At 38.4% G+C, this 17,945-nt stretch overlaps 1 protein-coding gene across 5 annotated transcripts in view; it reads right to left on the bottom strand.

The window, feature by feature from the left end:
- RNF144B (ring finger protein 144B) overlaps positions 1-17,945 on the bottom strand; it is a 168,719-nt gene that overhangs the window by 65,695 nt on the left and 85,079 nt on the right. Inside the window, exon 1 of one of the 5 annotated variants that reach the window (XM_074335177.2) lies at positions 9,881-10,185. The exons of 3 other annotated variants lie outside the window; for them this stretch is intronic. The gene's annotated coding sequence lies outside the window, so the exon portion shown is untranslated. Of the gene's footprint in view, positions 1-9,880; positions 10,186-17,945 lie in introns of those variants that run through there. One more of the 5 variants, XM_019734275.3, reaches the window with a different exon arrangement.

Raw genomic sequence — 17,945 nt, forward strand, 5'->3', positions numbered from 1 at the left:
GGCGGTACCTAGAGCAGTCAAGTTCATAAAAACAGAAAGTAGAAACGTGGTTACCAAGAGCTGGGAGAGAGGGAAATGGAGAATTATTATTTAGTGAGCATAGAGTTTCTGTTGGGGATGATGAAAAAGTTCTAAAAGTGTATAGTGCGATGGTTGCACAACATTGTGAATGTACTTAATGTCACTGAACGATACACTTAAAATGTTTGACATGGTAGCTCTCATGTATATTTTACCCCAATAAAAGAAATTTTCAATAGGGTGTTAACGTTGCGTTCCTTCACATACATTGTTTCATTTAATCTTGTGCAACCATGATGATTATTTCCTTCATTTTATAGATGAACTGAGGTTCTGAAAAGTTAAGTAATCTTCCAGAGTTCTCAGAGTTTGTATATGACAGAGTAAAATTGAAACCTCCATTTTCCGAGGCCAAGCCCAGTGCCTGGTCCATTACACCAGAGCTGCTTCACAAATGAATATTATGTAGAGAGATGAAGCAAGGAGAGAGAGAAGTCGGAAGGGGGAGGAAGAGAGAGAAAAAAAGAAAGACACATGACTGACGTTCTTCCACTAGATTGCTTTTATTCAGAGTATCTTTCAAAGTGGTAAAATAATTGCGAAAATAATCTTCCTGCATATTCACAGTTTATATCATATCAAGAAATTTTATGTTCTGATTAAATAAAAGCAAGATCCCAAAGTTCTTACTATTTTAAAAGACTGTGGCCAACTCTAATAAATTCTGCCATAGAAATAATTGTACCTGAAATCTATGTAATTTCACTAACAATTGTCACCCCAATAAATTTTTTAAAAATAAATGAATAAAATAATTGTAAATACACTCTCCCCATACAAGAATCAGACTTTCTTCCTCCCAATATTTGGACAAAAAAAATTTACATGTTCAGCATTTGCTACACAGCCCCACAGTGGCTTAAATCTCGATACATAGGCATAAAGTACTAAAACAATAGAGGTAAAAACAAATTAGATCAGCTGGAAAGAAAAGAAATCTGAGATCTAACTGCATTGACTTTCTTAATGTTATACCAGCAAACATCGACATTTATTAACTCTAGTAACCTGAAGTGTTCAAGGTTTTTCACCTACTCCCCGAGTAATAATAGAAGACTTGATTAAAAATAAATTAAATAGGAAGCTAAACAGTGATTGGCTTCCCATATACTTCTTGGGAAAGACCTAGTAAGGTTCAAGACACAGTGTTCTTATTAGATTAACTATTAATGAGTTATCATCCAAGAGCAAATTAAATTCAAATCAACCCACATATCAAATTCAAAATTTGAAGTTTAAAAAAGTCTCTCTTTAGAGTCAATTAGGGGTGAAAATGAATGATTTTACCTCTCTCCTCTTTCCAGTTTCTGCTTAGACAACTATCACCCATTTGTTTTTCCAAGACTCCCCAGTTCATGGCACAGAGGCTCACCAATCTCTCCCAAATGCTGTCTTCTCGTCTCTATGTTCCCAGCACTGCTCACACAATATATCCTAAATTACCTCCCCTTCTCCCTCAAAAAAAGAGAGACTCCAAGTCAAGCAAGAAGAAATGTACGCTGTAAATGCTTCCTGAGAGGGTAAGATGGGAAATGACACAGGCTAGAACCATCCCACACCACAGATGTCAGTTATGCTTCCTAGCTGATTTAAGAAAAGCTGTTGAAAATAGATAAATCCTATTGTTCCAGCCTAACAAGAGATCTAGGTTTTATTCAAGAAAGTCAATTATTTCTCAGTTTCAACCTATATTAATTTTTAGAAAGAGACATTAAACATGCCAAATTTTTAATGTACTCGAAAAACAAAGACATAATTAGACACCTCTTAGAAGGTTTTAATATATCTTAGAAACAGCCTTCTTTTGAAGGCAGAACTAGAAATTGTGTTAATCAAGGCCATCTAAAACATAATCTTGTCTCTTGCTGTATACATAAGTCTTTACTCATTAGTTTATGAGTTATAAAAATATAAATATATCCATCATATCCAAAAGTTTCCTCCTGTCCTCTTTATTTATCATTATTTTGTGTCTGCGTCATAAGAACACTTAATACAAGATCTACCCTCTTAACAAAATTTTTAAGTATGCAAGACTTAACCATAGGCATTATGTTGTTCCACAAGTATACACTTATCTCCAAACTTACCAAGTAGTATACATTAAATATGTGTAGCTTTTTGTCTGTCAAGCATACTTCAGTAAAGTGGATTAAAATATATATATAAATTTTGAAAATATATTTTATATATAAAAATATTTTATGACATAAAAACTTTTTATGAAATACAGATCTATTTTACAAAAAAAAAAAAAAAAAAAAAAAAATTCCAAGCATTCCAATCTAGGCAGTACTTGTGACTCAGTGGAATAGAGGAAAAAAGTCACATATTTCATCTCTTTGAGATGGGAACAATCCAAAGTGATTTTTCAAAAAAAAAAGTGATTTGTTTTTCTGTGTACAATAAAACCAATTCCCCAAAGTGATGGCTTTCAAACATTTTTAAAGCAATGGAATTTTATGAAAACAAAATCTTAAGTAAACTGCCCCATATAAAAGAGATAAGGAAGATAAGTGCTGGTTGAAGCAATGCTGGGAGGCCCAGGCTAGGTCCTGTTGACCTTTCCCTCAGCAGCCTCCCAAGGGCCATCACAGAAGTGAAGTCTTCACTGTGCACAGTTTGAAAACCAGCCCTTTGGTTTTTCACTCTGGATAAAATTAATAGTGAATATTTTTGAAATGAATGACACATAGTGGGCGCTTCATGAAAAAAGAATATTAAACAAAAAAATCCTTTCACAGTTGATTCATTAGAAATCGAGCTCCTTGAGCACTAATCAGGAGAATCCTGACATTCTCTAATGAATTCTCCCACACTTGAGATGGCTGTGAATGGCTCCACAGTGCCCTAGTGTTTCTTCATTTATGTCTTAAGATTCACCAGTCTCCACAACATGAAACTACCAATAGTAGAATCTCATCCCCCAGCCAAACTACTAGCAAATGGCATGAAATTCAGAGGGGGTGCCCACAGGAAGACTAACCACACACTCACAGGCCCTCCTGAACCTTTCATGGGACCACATCCTCACAGGTACACTGACAATTCCCTGCAAAGTTTCAAACATCTTCCTTACAGAGAGCCTGTAACTCATTCTTGTTCAACTTGTTTTGCCTCATACTTCGCGGTTTATCTTAAATAAGAAAGTCACTTGAATGTTCCACCCTACTGCTTGATTTTAAACAATAACAATTATAATTATTTTTACAATTATTACAAATGTGATTGACACTCTTACTGGGTTTCAAGAACCCAATAACAAAAAAATTTTGGCAGAGAAGGCAAGGGGCAAGTTGGAAAGAAAGAAACCCGACAGCTGCCTTCAGGTTTAAACTTTCCAAAGTGGTGGCAGGGTTGGGGACGATAGTGAGGGCAGACTTCAGTCAAACTACAGAACCACAAAATAGGATAGACCGACTGGGGTATGCAAAGAAGAAAAGCCACTCTAAAGCATCTGATTTTGCACTAAATTACTAGGAAAGGGGAATCAGCAGTTCTATCTACTCTCTGAGTATCTTTTGTGCTCTAAAGTGTTCATTATATGAGAAGCATGTACTATCTGATAGGAAAGAACAGGAAAGTCACTTTTTCTCTCACGTGTTTTCATTAGAATTGCCAAAGAAAGGAATACTTCAGAAGCAGTGCTGGAAGCACAGGATGTATAAGGAATTTTCATAGTCTGCTGGCGGCCTGAAAAAGCAATCTACTCCAAAAATATAGAGGTTGGGAGAGCCAACATTCAAAGTATTTTTAACGAATGTACTTATGCTTCTTTCACTACCTAAATTCAGAGTATTTATTCCACTACACAAAAAAATAATGTGATTGGAAAGGATAATGTTTTACTAGAACACTTATCTAGTTATTTAGGAATTTTTACACCCTTCTGCAAAAAAACATTAAAATTTAGACAAACTGATAAAACAGGATTACAGAGACTAAGACAAATAAAAAGCTACCGAAAGGAATCAGTTGAATATTACTGGTAAAACAGAATATTAATGTACGTAAAAATCCAGTTGACCTGTGCTGAGGTCTTAGCTCCAAGTTATGCCATAAAAGTCTAAGAGTTACTCAAGGCACAGGGACAAAACAGAAGAGGAGACACATGAATATTCTCAAAATGTTTACATGCCCATGCAAGACACTGAGTCATCCCTGTGAGGTAACTGGAATAAAAGATTTGAATGTACGACTGAGAGGGAGCTAACAAAGGTAAGGGCTTTCACAAAAGGTAGGTGGTGGAAAGGTAGGGCTAAGTTGTTGCCTTGTATACTGGAGAGATAGTCTCAGGAAGCCAATATTCTAGCAGAGCAGAAAGAAATAGCATTCAAAAGTCCCTGCCTTGTTAAGAAAGCTCTCCCAATACCAAATAAGAATGGCAAGCCAGGCAACCAGCTTCCACTCAACACAATCTGAAAACTTGCCTTGTGGTGACCTTGGCACCTCAGCCCAATACAGTGATTTATTTAGCTGCTCACTCATGTTCTTAACAAAAGCTATTAGTGACTCCAGTGCAGAGTCTAGTAAAGTGTTGACCATCATCAGCCATTAGCCATTTACTGAAGTTCTCTCCTAAATACAGTCTGGACCGGAAGGTAGACCAGCTGGCTGGTAGAGCAGCAAGGGTCATGGGTAGTATTGGTGTCAAGTGAAGCCAGGACTTACAGCAAACCTCCATACTGGTCACTGTTGTGGTTCTATTCCCCGCTTTTATCTGTGACCCACTCTGGTCACTGAGGGACTAGATGAACCAGTGCACACCCAATAACATCAGAAAAACAGTTTTCATATGTGTCCTAAGAAAGAACAAATGGGGACATAGGCAGCCTCACTAGTAATCTGAGAAATGCAATTACTCAAGTATATTTTATATCTATTTAATTACATTTTAAAAGAACAATGCTCAAGGCCAATGAGTAGATACATGGCATCAGACATAGGACACTTCGTCATTATTTGAAAATAGTAAAATGATTAGAAACTATTCTCTAAAATAAACAAACCCAAGAAATACTTAATTCGAAGATATGATGGAAGCAAATCTTCACTTACGCAGGCTTTGTGAGGTAGTAGCATTGTTGTAAAACACTGTTTATCACTGTGTCTCGTGATAAAAGGGAAATTTTGTTCTCTTCCCGCTTTTTCAAAGCTTATTCAGAGGAAGTCAAATGAAAACATACTTCAGTCTGTATAATTCCTTAGTTTTAACATCTTTATTTCATCAGTTTCCAAGATTTTAATAAGATTTTAACTAAGTAATTTGAAGACCATTATCTTCTAAAAATGGAACTGATATGCAACTAAATCTCTATTAACTTGTTTTGTGGATGAAAAGGGCAGACACTCCATTAGGATAAGTATTAGCAAGAACTATTTTCTAAACAGACTCTTTGTTATTAGAAATGAATAAATTCTGTTACAACTATTTTAATAAGATCTAATTTTTTTCCAGCTGTATTGACATATAATTGATACATAACATTGGGTAAATTTAAAGTGTGCAACCTAATGATTTAATATACATATTTTGTGAAATGATTACCATAATAAGGTTGGTTAACATATCTGTCCCCTCATACAGTTACAATTTTTTTATGGGGAGAATAATAAGATCCAATTTTAATTTTTTTCCCTACAAAATATATAGGCAAAGTATATGGAAAGAGATATGGGACTATGGCCAACAAAGCACATGACATTGTCATAAGGTAACTCTAAACCCTACGAGTACAGAGGATCTGGGATGTCAAGTTTTAACACTGGCAAAATGCTGACCCTTTTTCTAAAAATCACATTTCTTTTTTCTTGTCTTCTTTCCACGTTCTCATTACCCCTACAGGATAAGGCCCAAGATGAGGAAATCCATTCCCAGCTTTCCTAACAATAAAAATTTATCAAAGGTAGGGCTGAATATGAGAATAACAGCTCAACAATATTTTTGACAGTGTAATTTTACATTCATCATGGTAGCTCCCTCCTTTACACCACCATGTGCCCTGCCCACCCCTTTTTTAATCAATGGTTCCCTTAACTCTCACAATTTTCAGCCCTCCTGAGTAATTTTCTACCTCCTGCCTGGCATAACACAGAACTCTGAAGCAGGAAGGAACACCACCTAAAGGTAGGTCAGACAATGATGTAATTAACAGATCAAGGAGGAGTGTTATTTCAGAGAAGTCCATTGAGCAAGAGAAAGGCCGATTTCTTGGATCATGACATTACCAGGAAACTACACGAATATCTAAATCAAAATTTTTTCTCCCAATGAATAAAGGCATGCGTGACTATTACCCTCTCCTGCAAAAGTTAAAAGTTGCATATAGAAATTTTCATTAGATGTAAATTTAAAACCACTTTGGGAGAGGAATCTCCTCCATTCTACACGTAAGGTGCATGGTGTGTATTTTTGCACATCTTTGCCATATCAATTTCTTAAGGAACCAATAATGCAGGAAACAAAGTCAACCCCCAAAGAACTGAATTCCACAGATGTTAAGCGCTAGGGCTGTAGAGGTGATTAAGCCCAGTCCCCACTTATAAAGAGGAAGCTAGCTGAGGATGTTGTCAAGAGATAGTTTCATGTAATCACACACAGGACAGTTTGTGGGTTCAGCCACAAGTCCAGCAAAGAGAGAAATGAGATGTCCTGTACTATCTTCCCAAGAAAGATAAAGAACCAGTTGACTAAAGGTCTGGGACTCAAACTCATGACTGCAGAAGAATTAGAAACCAATGAGACATGGCTTTCCAACTATGTTCTTTAATAGATACTACAAGCCATGTGATCAGAAGTATCTCCCACTATGAATATGTGTGAGAGAAGTGCATTTCACTTAGGTTGTTGTGTTTTCAATTCAAGGAAGGGATCGATCATGGATGAGAAGATTCTCATTCCACGTTGCAAAAGCACTCGTCACTTTAATTCTCTTTAATGTATTGTCTTCCATTTTTTAATAACTACTACAGTATGCACTGGGTTTAGAAGTACTCACTGACCAAGTAAATACCAAATGCCAAAGTTAATAAAAATAAAACATTAGTATAAGACCTCCCACATACATCAAAGGTGAAAAAACAAATTAAAATTAAAATAATTTAAAAAATTAACTTAGATGCTGTTATGACTCTTCAAGTTACTGAATGCTCAGGTGACATCAGGGAAACCATGGTCAAGACGACAAACATCAAAGTATTTTTCTCGCTCAGAAAAACAACATGAATTAAGAACTACCACTCTAGTTCAAAGTCACTTCCAAGCTTATGTGAATTCCTTCAGGGGACAGAGTTCACCCACGTCTTACACATCTTTATATCCTCAGCACCTAGCGTATACCTGGCAAACAATAATCACTCAATACTACAGTGGATAACTTCTCTGACTGTACATAGAAGAGGGAAATAGTAAAGGCCTGGTTCTCATCTAGTATGTTCACTTCCACCAGTTCAAATGCTGAAAATATTGATAATTTGCTGTAGCTAAGGAACTTCTGTAAATTAAATCAGGCATCCCTGAAAAAAAAAAATCTTAGTACTCAGGAGAATGTGCTGCAGATACCTATTCCGCACAGCTCAAAGTGGAAAGTGTAACTTGTGAGGCAGTTTGGCCCCTTTCCCATATCCAAAATAATCAGTTGCATAAAGTAAGTTTAGTCCCAAAACTGTTTGGACTTTGTTCCTCCATCAACATCTGGGTTCAGCATGATTCCTGACCTCTACCTCAAACTGGCTATTTCAAACACTAAGAACCTCACTTAACAAGAAAGTAATGTCGTTAGCAAGGCCAGGGGCCACACACAAGCCAGAATGAGCAGAAACATTACAGAGAAATGATTCTGGCGTTCTTGTAAACGTTTCTACATATCGAAAATACTGAAACTACTTTTCAAAAAGGAAAATTTAAATATACTTTCTCAGATTAAATGTATTCATATATTGAAAAGAGAGTTTCCAAGAAGCTAAATTGTCTTGCTATATAGATAAAATACGCTTTTTCTTTCTAGGTAGAGCATAACTTTTCTCTCTGCTATTGAGTTTGACTCTGAAAACTTGGTTCATAATCTGGGAGACCCAAAAACTAATTATTATTTAAAAAAAAAAAAAAAGAAAGAAAGAAAGACATGTCTTAAACTGACCGAGTTTGGAAGCCTGGCTGCCTTTAATTGCCAATGAACTGAAACCATTCATGACAATGGGACTTTGAATGCTGAGAATGTTCTTGGGGCTCAACACAAAGATATTTGGCATAGACGACTATAAATATTTGTAAAACTCTGGGTAAATGGACAATGTTTGACCACACTCAAAGCTCACTTCCAGCACAGTTGTGTAGAAGCAAGTTATCTAGAGTGATTGGTTTGGGGGTTTTTTGGTTGGGTTTTTGTTTTTGTTTGTTTGTTTTAAATAAAAAGCCAAGCAATCTGCTTCTGAGACTCAACATCGTTTTTATATTCTCTATACATATTTACAGTTTCAATTAGTTTTTTTTCTTTTCTATTTTTCTCAGTTTATGCCCACCACAAAGAATATGACACCAGTCACAGGTGTGTAAGAGTAAGGCAGGAGTTGGGGGGAAATGAGACCTTGGATTTCCTAATACAATTCTCTCCAAGTGGCTCTGTGGATCTGCTATAGCTATCTTTCTTTTTCTCCCCAGATAGTTTCAGAAATACTTAAGGAACCCCAGAAATGGACTAGGACTGGGAAGGGAGGACAGAGTAAGGAGAAGGAACCAGCAGAGTAATTAGATGTGAAGAAGAACCGGAATCAAGAGGCTCATCTCAGTGAAAGCTGTAGCAGCCAGATACTTTAATTAGCCAGCACCTCTGTGAAGACTGGCTGGGTTCCTTCTGCCTCTTACCCACACCCTAAAAACTGAGTCATCTCAAAGTTCATTACTTTGCTTCTGCTTAGACAACTTCAATGCGCGGCTTCAAAAATGTTAGATACATTTTTATTTAATTCATACCTGGCAATGTTCAAATAAACATCCAGAAATGCCAAGTTAGAAGAACACTGGATAGTCCTAACTGGGAGCCCCAGCTAATGTTTTGATAAGATACACGTGGGGCAGGAAGCAATAAAGTGAGAGGCTGTAGTGGAAGCATGGAGACAGAGAACACTTTCCCAGAAAGGAGAATTCATTTCACCTTCAGAGAAACCTGAAGGTGAGCAGTATATGTATCAGGACTAGACTTAGAGCAGAATCCCTCAAACGAATAAGAAAAGTAAAAGGTACCCTGGAAGCGGTAAGCTCAGAATACCTTTTCTGTGCTGAAACAGCAGGAATCAGTTTCATTTTAACTTAAATTTGACGATAGCAGTATAAGATCAGAGTTTCATTGCTATCAGCAATTACCTGACAAAATCATCAGTATAATGTATGGCCAAGATCTCATGGATAATATAGCATCTTATTCATATCTATGTATGTCAACACATTGCTGTGCATTTCCAAGAAACAGAAGGTAAACATCTGAGGTTATGCCAACTTTCCGTCTCCCCTTAAGACACTGGGAGGTTTGATTCAACCTTGAATTTTACAATACATTCTGTAGAGTTTTTTAGTAGAAATGAAACTAGTTTCTTTTTACCTTTACAAAGACATCTATTTTTAAAAGTTAACAGGTGTTTAAGGCATTCAGAATGAATTCAGTTCTGTATGGTTGAAGCACTAGAGGTAGAAAATAAAGCTAAAACCGTGGTATCCGTTTCCTATCCTTTTCCTTCTTTTCTTAGTCCAACACTACTCCCGCCTCGCAGTGCCTGCAGCGTTTAAAACGCTCGCTAAACCTACCTGGCCAGAGAGCTACGTTCCTCCGGCCGCCTGGGGCCGCCGGCGCCGGGCTTCTCAACAGCCTCCCGCGCGCGCTCCCACTCCGAGGAGGAGCTGTTTCATTCCCTCTTCCTCGGTACTCTGCGACTGACAGTTTTGCACTCTGCTGGATTTTAACAGCACTCCGGCTCCCACACCTATTGGGCGGGAGGAGGAGGAGGAACTATACCAACCGCCTCCTGCCTTGGGAAGCTGCTGCGGTGCCCCGGATCCTTGCAGAGCTTAGGACGCAGCTCGCCAGCTGCAGCGCCGGGAGCCGCGTGTTTATTTATACAGGAAGCTCAGGCGCGGCACTTCCTACTTCCCATTTGGGTCGCACTTTTAACTGCAGGTGATGGTCTTAACCCTGCCGGAACCGGGCGTCAGAGCTCCGGAGCAATTCAGCCCTGCGCTGACTCCCCTTGACAGGACCTCTCTCTTGTCCTTGTGGGACGGCTGCTGCAGAAATCCAGGGCAGCCCCTAGTGCCCTTCATTCTGCCCAGACAGGCACAGGTCACCTCTTGACATACACGTGCTTCTCTGCACATGTCCTCCCAGGGCACTTTTGTCTCCCTCCTTCCCAGCTCTTTAAATTTTTTCCTTCTACTTCCAACAGCCCAGACATGTCTTCCACCTTGCCAGAAAAACTGTTTTATAGAAACACTTCCCATGCACATCTCATCAAAAACGCCTTGTACCTGACTTAAATTCTTTTGTGCCTAGTGATAAAATTAGAAGACAGGCAAATAAAATCAGGAGAGTCTTAGTTTACCTCATAAAAATACAGGTAAACCTTTATGAAATGATGATTTACTTGAAGTGTTCTGTCAACAAATTATGTGGGGAACACTTAGGAACCTAGCAGGTTCTACTCTCAATTAAAGAAAATATAACAAAGTCATCTGGAAGCTTTGGGGGACCCTCCAAACCTTAGATACTTCATCTGTGTGATACTGACAACAGAGTATATACCTCCTCACTCCCTACACCCCTCAGAGGTCACAATCACAGTTCCAAATCTGTTGCAATTTAGAAATGGCCTTACTCTAATACAAGAATCTTTCTGTGCTCACTCTGCAACCTCACTCTACTTTTGCAACTTCAATCAGGATGTGCTCTTTAAAAGGAAGGGACTCACAAACCTTTTGTGGAAGATACGAGTGTGCCAGTGAAGGAACAGCACACAAGCAAACTGCTCCTCAGCTCTCCGTGTAGAAGAAAACCTTCGGGTCAAAGCCAAGGACTGAAGAATGCAGATAGCGTATCTATGTCTATGTTGGTAGGACAGGCAGGCGGGGGAGGAAGGGAAGGCGGACAAGAGAGGTAAGAGAGTAAGAGAACTCACAGTGGGGACCCAAAGTAATAGAATCAGAGGATATTTGAGTTTGAAAGTTCTCCTAGCTAGTTTAGTCCAAATGCTTAATTTTAAAGATGAGGAAACTGATGTCCAGGGAGATTTAAGTAGTTGGCTAAAGCCAGATAGGACAGAGCTGGAACGAGACCTAAATCTGTATTAGATGAAAAAGGTACATGTGAATGAAAACCACCCCAGATGTCTAACTTCAAATTTAGCAGTAGCTGAGATTCTAAGATAATCAACCTCAAGGTATTTTCTCGGTGTAGTGACCACTGATGATGGACAGGAAAAAGGAAAGATAAACAAAGCACCTTCTAAGGGGTTAGTTTATTCATTAGTGTTGATACAAAAGTTTGGCACCTTAACCCAAAGTTCAACACAGAGTGCACTTTTTAAATTACCATGCAATTGAGTTATAATCTCTTATCAACAGGATAAGGGAAGAAGCTGCTGCCAATATGAATGAAAACATGGGTTAAGCAATAATCATGCTGCCTGTTGTTGTAAATGGCAGGGGGAAAAATATATATATATATATATATTATATAATTAAAAAACATCGGCATTATTTTCAACCATGCAAGTTTATAAAAATTGCACTCAAATTTTAGTAGGACTAAATAAACATGTAAAACACTATAGTACCATGTGACCAGTTCTTTCAGATCTGCCTAATGAGTCCACTGTGCGCATTCATTCATTCCTTCAATCATGTAGTGATCTTCTCCCAGAAAAGCTGCTAGATGTTAGGAAGACAAAGATAAGTTGGATGTGATCCCTATCCTCGAAAAGCTCTCAGGCCAAGGAAGGAGTCAGACAAGCAAATCAGTTCTCAGGGTCCTATGATGAGTGATATGATAGACTTACACATGATATGCCACAGGATCACGGAGAAAAATCATTTAACTGAAGGAAAGAGGTTGATGAAAAGAATCAAGGAAGGCATCCCTGGAAAGCGACTTAAATCTGAGTCTTTAAGTAGCCAGTTGGGGAAGGGGGAAAAAGGTGAAACAGTCAGAGGAACAGTCAGTGCAAGACCTAGAGATGGGAGACTTTAGGTGACTTATCATAATTCAGACAGAGTGGATGCATTCAGAATAAAAGCAGGAGGGTCTGAACTAATAGTAGTGACAAGTGGCATGAAAAAGAAGGGAACAAATGGAGAGAGATTTCAGAAACAGAATTGTTAGGACTGGCTATCTGATTGGATGTAGGGGATAAGGGAGAGAGAAGAGCCCAGGCTGTTGGTGCCACTAACTTAGACTGGGAATAAAGTCGTAAAGAAAACGATGATGATTCCATTTTAATCCCGCAGAATCTGAGGTGCCTGTGGGATATACAGGAATATTTGTCTAGCAGGCTGGCAACAGAGAGAGATTTGGGGTGGAAAGTCTTTTAGGAATTACTGTTTCCCCGAAAATAAGACCTAGCCAGACAGTCAGCTCTAATGCGTCTTTTGGAGCAACACGTTCCTCACATTTGTGATGATGCTGGTGTAAACAAACCTACTTCACTGCCAGTCGTATAAAAGTATAACACGTACGATATGCACAATACATACTACTGGATAATGACAACAAACGACTATGTTATTGGTTTATGTATTTACTATGCTACACTTTTTATTAAGTAAGACCCGGTAGTATATTATATTGTATCATATCATATATCATATCATATCATGTTACAAAGACCCGGTCTTATATTATAGTAAAATAAGACCAGGTCTTACGTTAATTTTTACTCCAAAAGACGAATTAGAGCTGATTGTCTGGCTAGGTCTTATTTTCGGGGAAACACAGTACCATAGATCAGATGACCAAGAGCTGAGATTATCCACAATAGGTGGCAGACTGTTGAGAGAATCAGAGGCTTTGGACCCATACAAACTCTATCACCCACTCGCTATTATGTAAGTTTAAACAAGTTTTAACATACTCGAAACTCAGTTTTCTCATCTATAAAATAGGAATGATGATCTTCATCTCATAGGATGTTGTGAGGGCAAATGAGAGGTTGTGAAGGAGCTAGCACAGGGCCTGAGTGGCACTACCTGAGTCTTGGGGATGGGGCACTATCTGAGTCTTGGGGGTGGGGCAGTGACTGTTACTGCTGGAACTGTGCAGTACACAACCTGCTCACTATACAACATGGCCCTGTCACAATAGGAGCTCAGTCGGGGTTACTCATCTAAGAAGAAAGGCAAAAGGAAAGCGAGAAGAAAGGAATCCGAAAAGAGAACCCAAAGGAACACCAGTATTTAAAGGGTAAATAAAAGAGGAATGAATCCTCAAGTAAACCTAAGAAGGAGCTGCTTCTTTTAGACTGCAAAAATAAATGTAACATTTGATACCTCAGACTGAGAAGTAAAATCCAGCCACTATAATCTACAAAAGTGTTTTCTATCTTTTTAGCAAAAATAGACATAATACTACAAAATGTTCACCAGAGATTGCAGTCATGTTGACCTTCATCATAATAGAGAATCAGTTCCTAATCAGAATTACAGACCTTCCTAAAGCAAAGGCAAACAAAATCTTGACATGAATGGTAAGTAATCCAAACTGTAGGAATTGTATTAACTTCTAATATACCTAAAGTTATATAAAGCAAAACCAAAATAAATCCAAAGCATACTTAGTTTTCCGTGCATATGAGGCAAAACCATGTAGAAATAAAATTACTAGATTACTAGATATTTATGTGTAAAATACTTATATAATAATATATGCAATAGTATGTAATATATAATAGTTAATAGATATATACTATAAAATGCACTGTAGTCCTACATAACAATCAACAAGTGGAATTTCTTCTTTGGAAAATAACTATCTTTATTATAAATAAACATCAAGACTCATTCCTGTGTTATTGAAATTATTCTTCTAATCTACCTTAATATGTAAGTTAGTAACACATACCTTAGACGTAACATCTTAGTTATATCTTGTGTTAAAACATTGAATTTTTTTTAATGATTTGTTCAGTTTGAAAAAATCAGATGAAAGAACGCAAGTATTGGGAAACCAGCTTCTGCAATAGGTGCAATTCTTTCTCCACAGGAAAAGATTTAAGGCAAGGGTCATGGCGTTCTGCCACTGACAATATGGTGATTTCTCATTTCCAAACAGCCACAATTTCATTTGCGTTTTTTCTATTGCATCTAATGGTGCTCATCTTATACATTTAATTCAACTTTTATTGAGGGTGTTGAGTATAGAACTAAGAGTAAGACACAATGAGACTAAGAACATTATAAAATAATGTGATAGAAACTATGCCAGATATGCTTAGGCTGGGATGGAAGTCAAACTACTGAAATGTCAAAATATGACCCAGAAATGATCATCCAGTTACCTCAGACTTGAGAACAAAAGTTTTCAAAAAGCTGGGGCATGTCATTTGGTTCTGTTTCATACATACAAGAGCATCTCAACATTTCACAGAACAAGTCAAAACCAGCTGGGCCCCAACAAGAAAAACCTGACCAGAATATGGGCATGAGCTGCATAAGACTTTTAGGTCAACAACAGATCGCATGTGTGACAGTGGTCTCATCAGATTATAATGGAGCTGAAATATTCCTACCACCTTGTGACACCGTGGCCATTGTAACATCATAGAGCAACACGTTTCTCACATTTGTGATGGTGCTGGTGTAAACAAACCTACTGCACTGCCACTCGTATAAAAGTATAACACGTACAATATGCACAATACATAGTACTGGATAATAACCATAAACGACTATGATATTGGTTTATGTATTTACTATGCTATACTTCTTATTGTTACTTTAGAGTATACTCTTTTTGCTTATTAAAAAAAAAAAAGTTTGCTGTAAGAGAGTGTGCCACGTTACGGTTACGCAGACAGCAGCTGCATACCTCTGGTGTTTATCGCATCTCTTGATTGTATCATTGTCTCTTGTGCTTGATTTAATCTACTGTTGTTTTTTAACAGTAACATGCTGTACAGGCTTGTAGCCTGGGAGCAATAGGCTACACCATATAGCTTGGGTGTGCAGTAGGCTGTACCATCTAGATTTGTGTAAGTGCACTCTGTGATGCTTGCCCAACCACTAAATTGCCTAAAGACCCATCCTCAGAATGAATCCCCATCATTAAGCAGCGCTTGGCTGTAATCTCAAACTGCCATTGTGATTATGCCACATGAGAACCCACCACGATCCAAGATAGAGAGCTGAACAAGAGAGCAAGATTCCAAAGGATTCAGTTGTTCAAGACTCTTAATGTCCGAAATATACCACCACTACTATGTTTCCCTGAAAATACGACCTAACCGGAAAATAAGCCCTAGCATGATTTTTCAGGATGACATCCCCTGAACATAAGCCCTAATGCGTCTTTTGGAGCAAAAATTAATATAACATCTGGTCTTATTTTCGGGGAAACACGGTAGCAAGCTGGGGTTACGGGCCCGATGAGAAAATGGAATTCAGCACTCTGTTCATCACCTAACTCTGGAAAGAATGACTACATTAGCCCTGAATTAAGATTCTCCACTAGAAAGTCAGATGAAATAATACTGAGAATCCTTATGTTTGCAAAGTTTGCATTAACTCTTCTACTAATATTATTACCATCTCCTCCAAATTCCTGTGTATCAACCAGTGAAAAAAAAAAAAATCCCCCCAAACAATGTTCTCATAAGTCATCATCCCAGACAATGCATTAATTGGCTTATAGGACATGAAGGACTCTGTGCTGTACATCCATACTCTACAGGATACAAAGGACTCAGCTGAAATAAAAGTCAAACTATTTCCTGGCTTAAATTATGAGGAACTTCATTCTTCAAATTAAGATACCACTCTACAGGGGCCAAATTACTCATAGGTGGGAATGTTAATTTTCCAGTGGAACTTTAGTTTAAAGTTTAAAGGCCCATTAAAAACTTGTTTTCTCCATATCATGGATGGCAGATTCCCTTCTTTTCCTGCGCTCTCCCTTTCACCCTTCTCATCCCTCTTCCTGCAGAATAGTGAATCATCAAGTCCCCAGTGAAGCCAAGAGCCAGAGAGAACCAACAAACACTATCATCTGCAACAGATCAAAGAAACCAAAATTAAGGGCATGGAACCCAGGGCGAGATGAATGTTGGATGGGGAAAAGCAGGTACCTTGAAAGAGAGGGACCCTATTCGGCACTCTACAAGAGAAAAACAAAATACACCTACATAGGGAAAGTCTATTTCCCTCCCACATCTACCACTTTCATCTGAAGTCCTGCATATCCTCTTCAGAATGTCTCCAGAGGGTTTGGTTCAGTATCACTCCCCACAGCACATGCCACAGGATGGCACCCACAAGGAGCACCACAGGGACTGGCTAGGTATTGACCACTGTAACAAAAACCATAGACTCTGTGCAGCAATGCTTGCATCACCAACAAAATGGGACCTCAGAGAGATCCCTTACAAAGCAGTGTTCCTTAAGTGGAACCTTCTCATTGCCCTTGGGCCCTGGAGGGGAATCATAAGAAGATTAAATATATGAAGATCCACTTAAATAAGCAGTAATTGCAGCCTTGTGATATGTCTTTGCAAAGTGCCTTTTTCCAAGGGCCTCACAATAACCATTAAACTCATACTATGCCTGACCCTCACAACTCTACTTCTCATGGAAGTCACTGTGTCACACTAGCTGCAAGTAATTAATGATCTCATATGGCCAGTACTGAAGAAAATAAGTTCCTGCCCAGAGTCCTCTCTACTCAGATACACAGGACTTTCCTTTCTCCTCTAATTCAGCTCTTTCTTTATGCTTCAGCTCTGGTACCTATGCAGCACTCTACACGTCTATCTCCCTGAGTAGTCTGTGAGAACAGTAACATAATTTTTTTTTCACTTTCTACTCACAGTGGCCCCTCACTCACCCATGTACCAAAGTTAACAGCATATGGTATCTTCTAAGCATTTTTCTCAGTGTTCTTGATTATACTGGTGTATGCTAACACACACACACACACACACACACACACACACACACACACCATTTATCTTAGCTCTGTGAATTGTCTATTCATATGAGGTATGACAATTAAGTTCACGAACTCATCCTAGAATAAGTGCTATATACCTCATTGCTGAATATCATTATGGTCACCTTTGAAGTACTCCCCTTGGGGAGCTATGTACGGATGCCAGTGCCTAGTCCACCCTTCAAAGAAATTTTGGAACTCTTTTTCTAGAATGGCCATCAGAGCTGTCATCATATTACCCTTGAGGTCCTGAATGTCATCAAAATGTCTTCCTTTCAATATTTCCTTTATCTTCGAGGAAAGACAGAAGCCATTGGGGGCCAGATCAGGTGAGTAGGGAGGGTGTTCCAATACAGTTATTTGTTCACTGGCTACAACCTCCTTCCCAGACAGTGCCGTGTGAGCTGGTACATCATCGTGATGGAAGAGCCATGAATTGTTGGCGAAAAGTTCAGGTCATTTCGCCTAACTTTTTCACTCAGCCTTTTGAGCACTTCCAAATAGTAAACTTGGTTAACTATTTGTCCAGTTGGTACTAATTCATAATGAATAATCCCTCTGATGTAAAAAAAAAAAGGTTAGCAACATCGTTGCAACAAAGTTCGTAAACTTAATTGTCAGAACTTGTATTCTTTGTCCATTTTGCTTCAGAATAGTTTATATTTTTCCTATTTATAAGAGCTC

The sequence above is a fragment of the Rhinolophus sinicus genome, chromosome 14 (genome assembly GCF_057876585.1).
Source record: "Rhinolophus sinicus isolate RSI-liver-muscle chromosome 14, RSI-T2T, whole genome shotgun sequence".
Classification (NCBI taxonomy): Eukaryota; Metazoa; Chordata; class Mammalia; order Chiroptera; family Rhinolophidae; genus Rhinolophus; species Rhinolophus sinicus.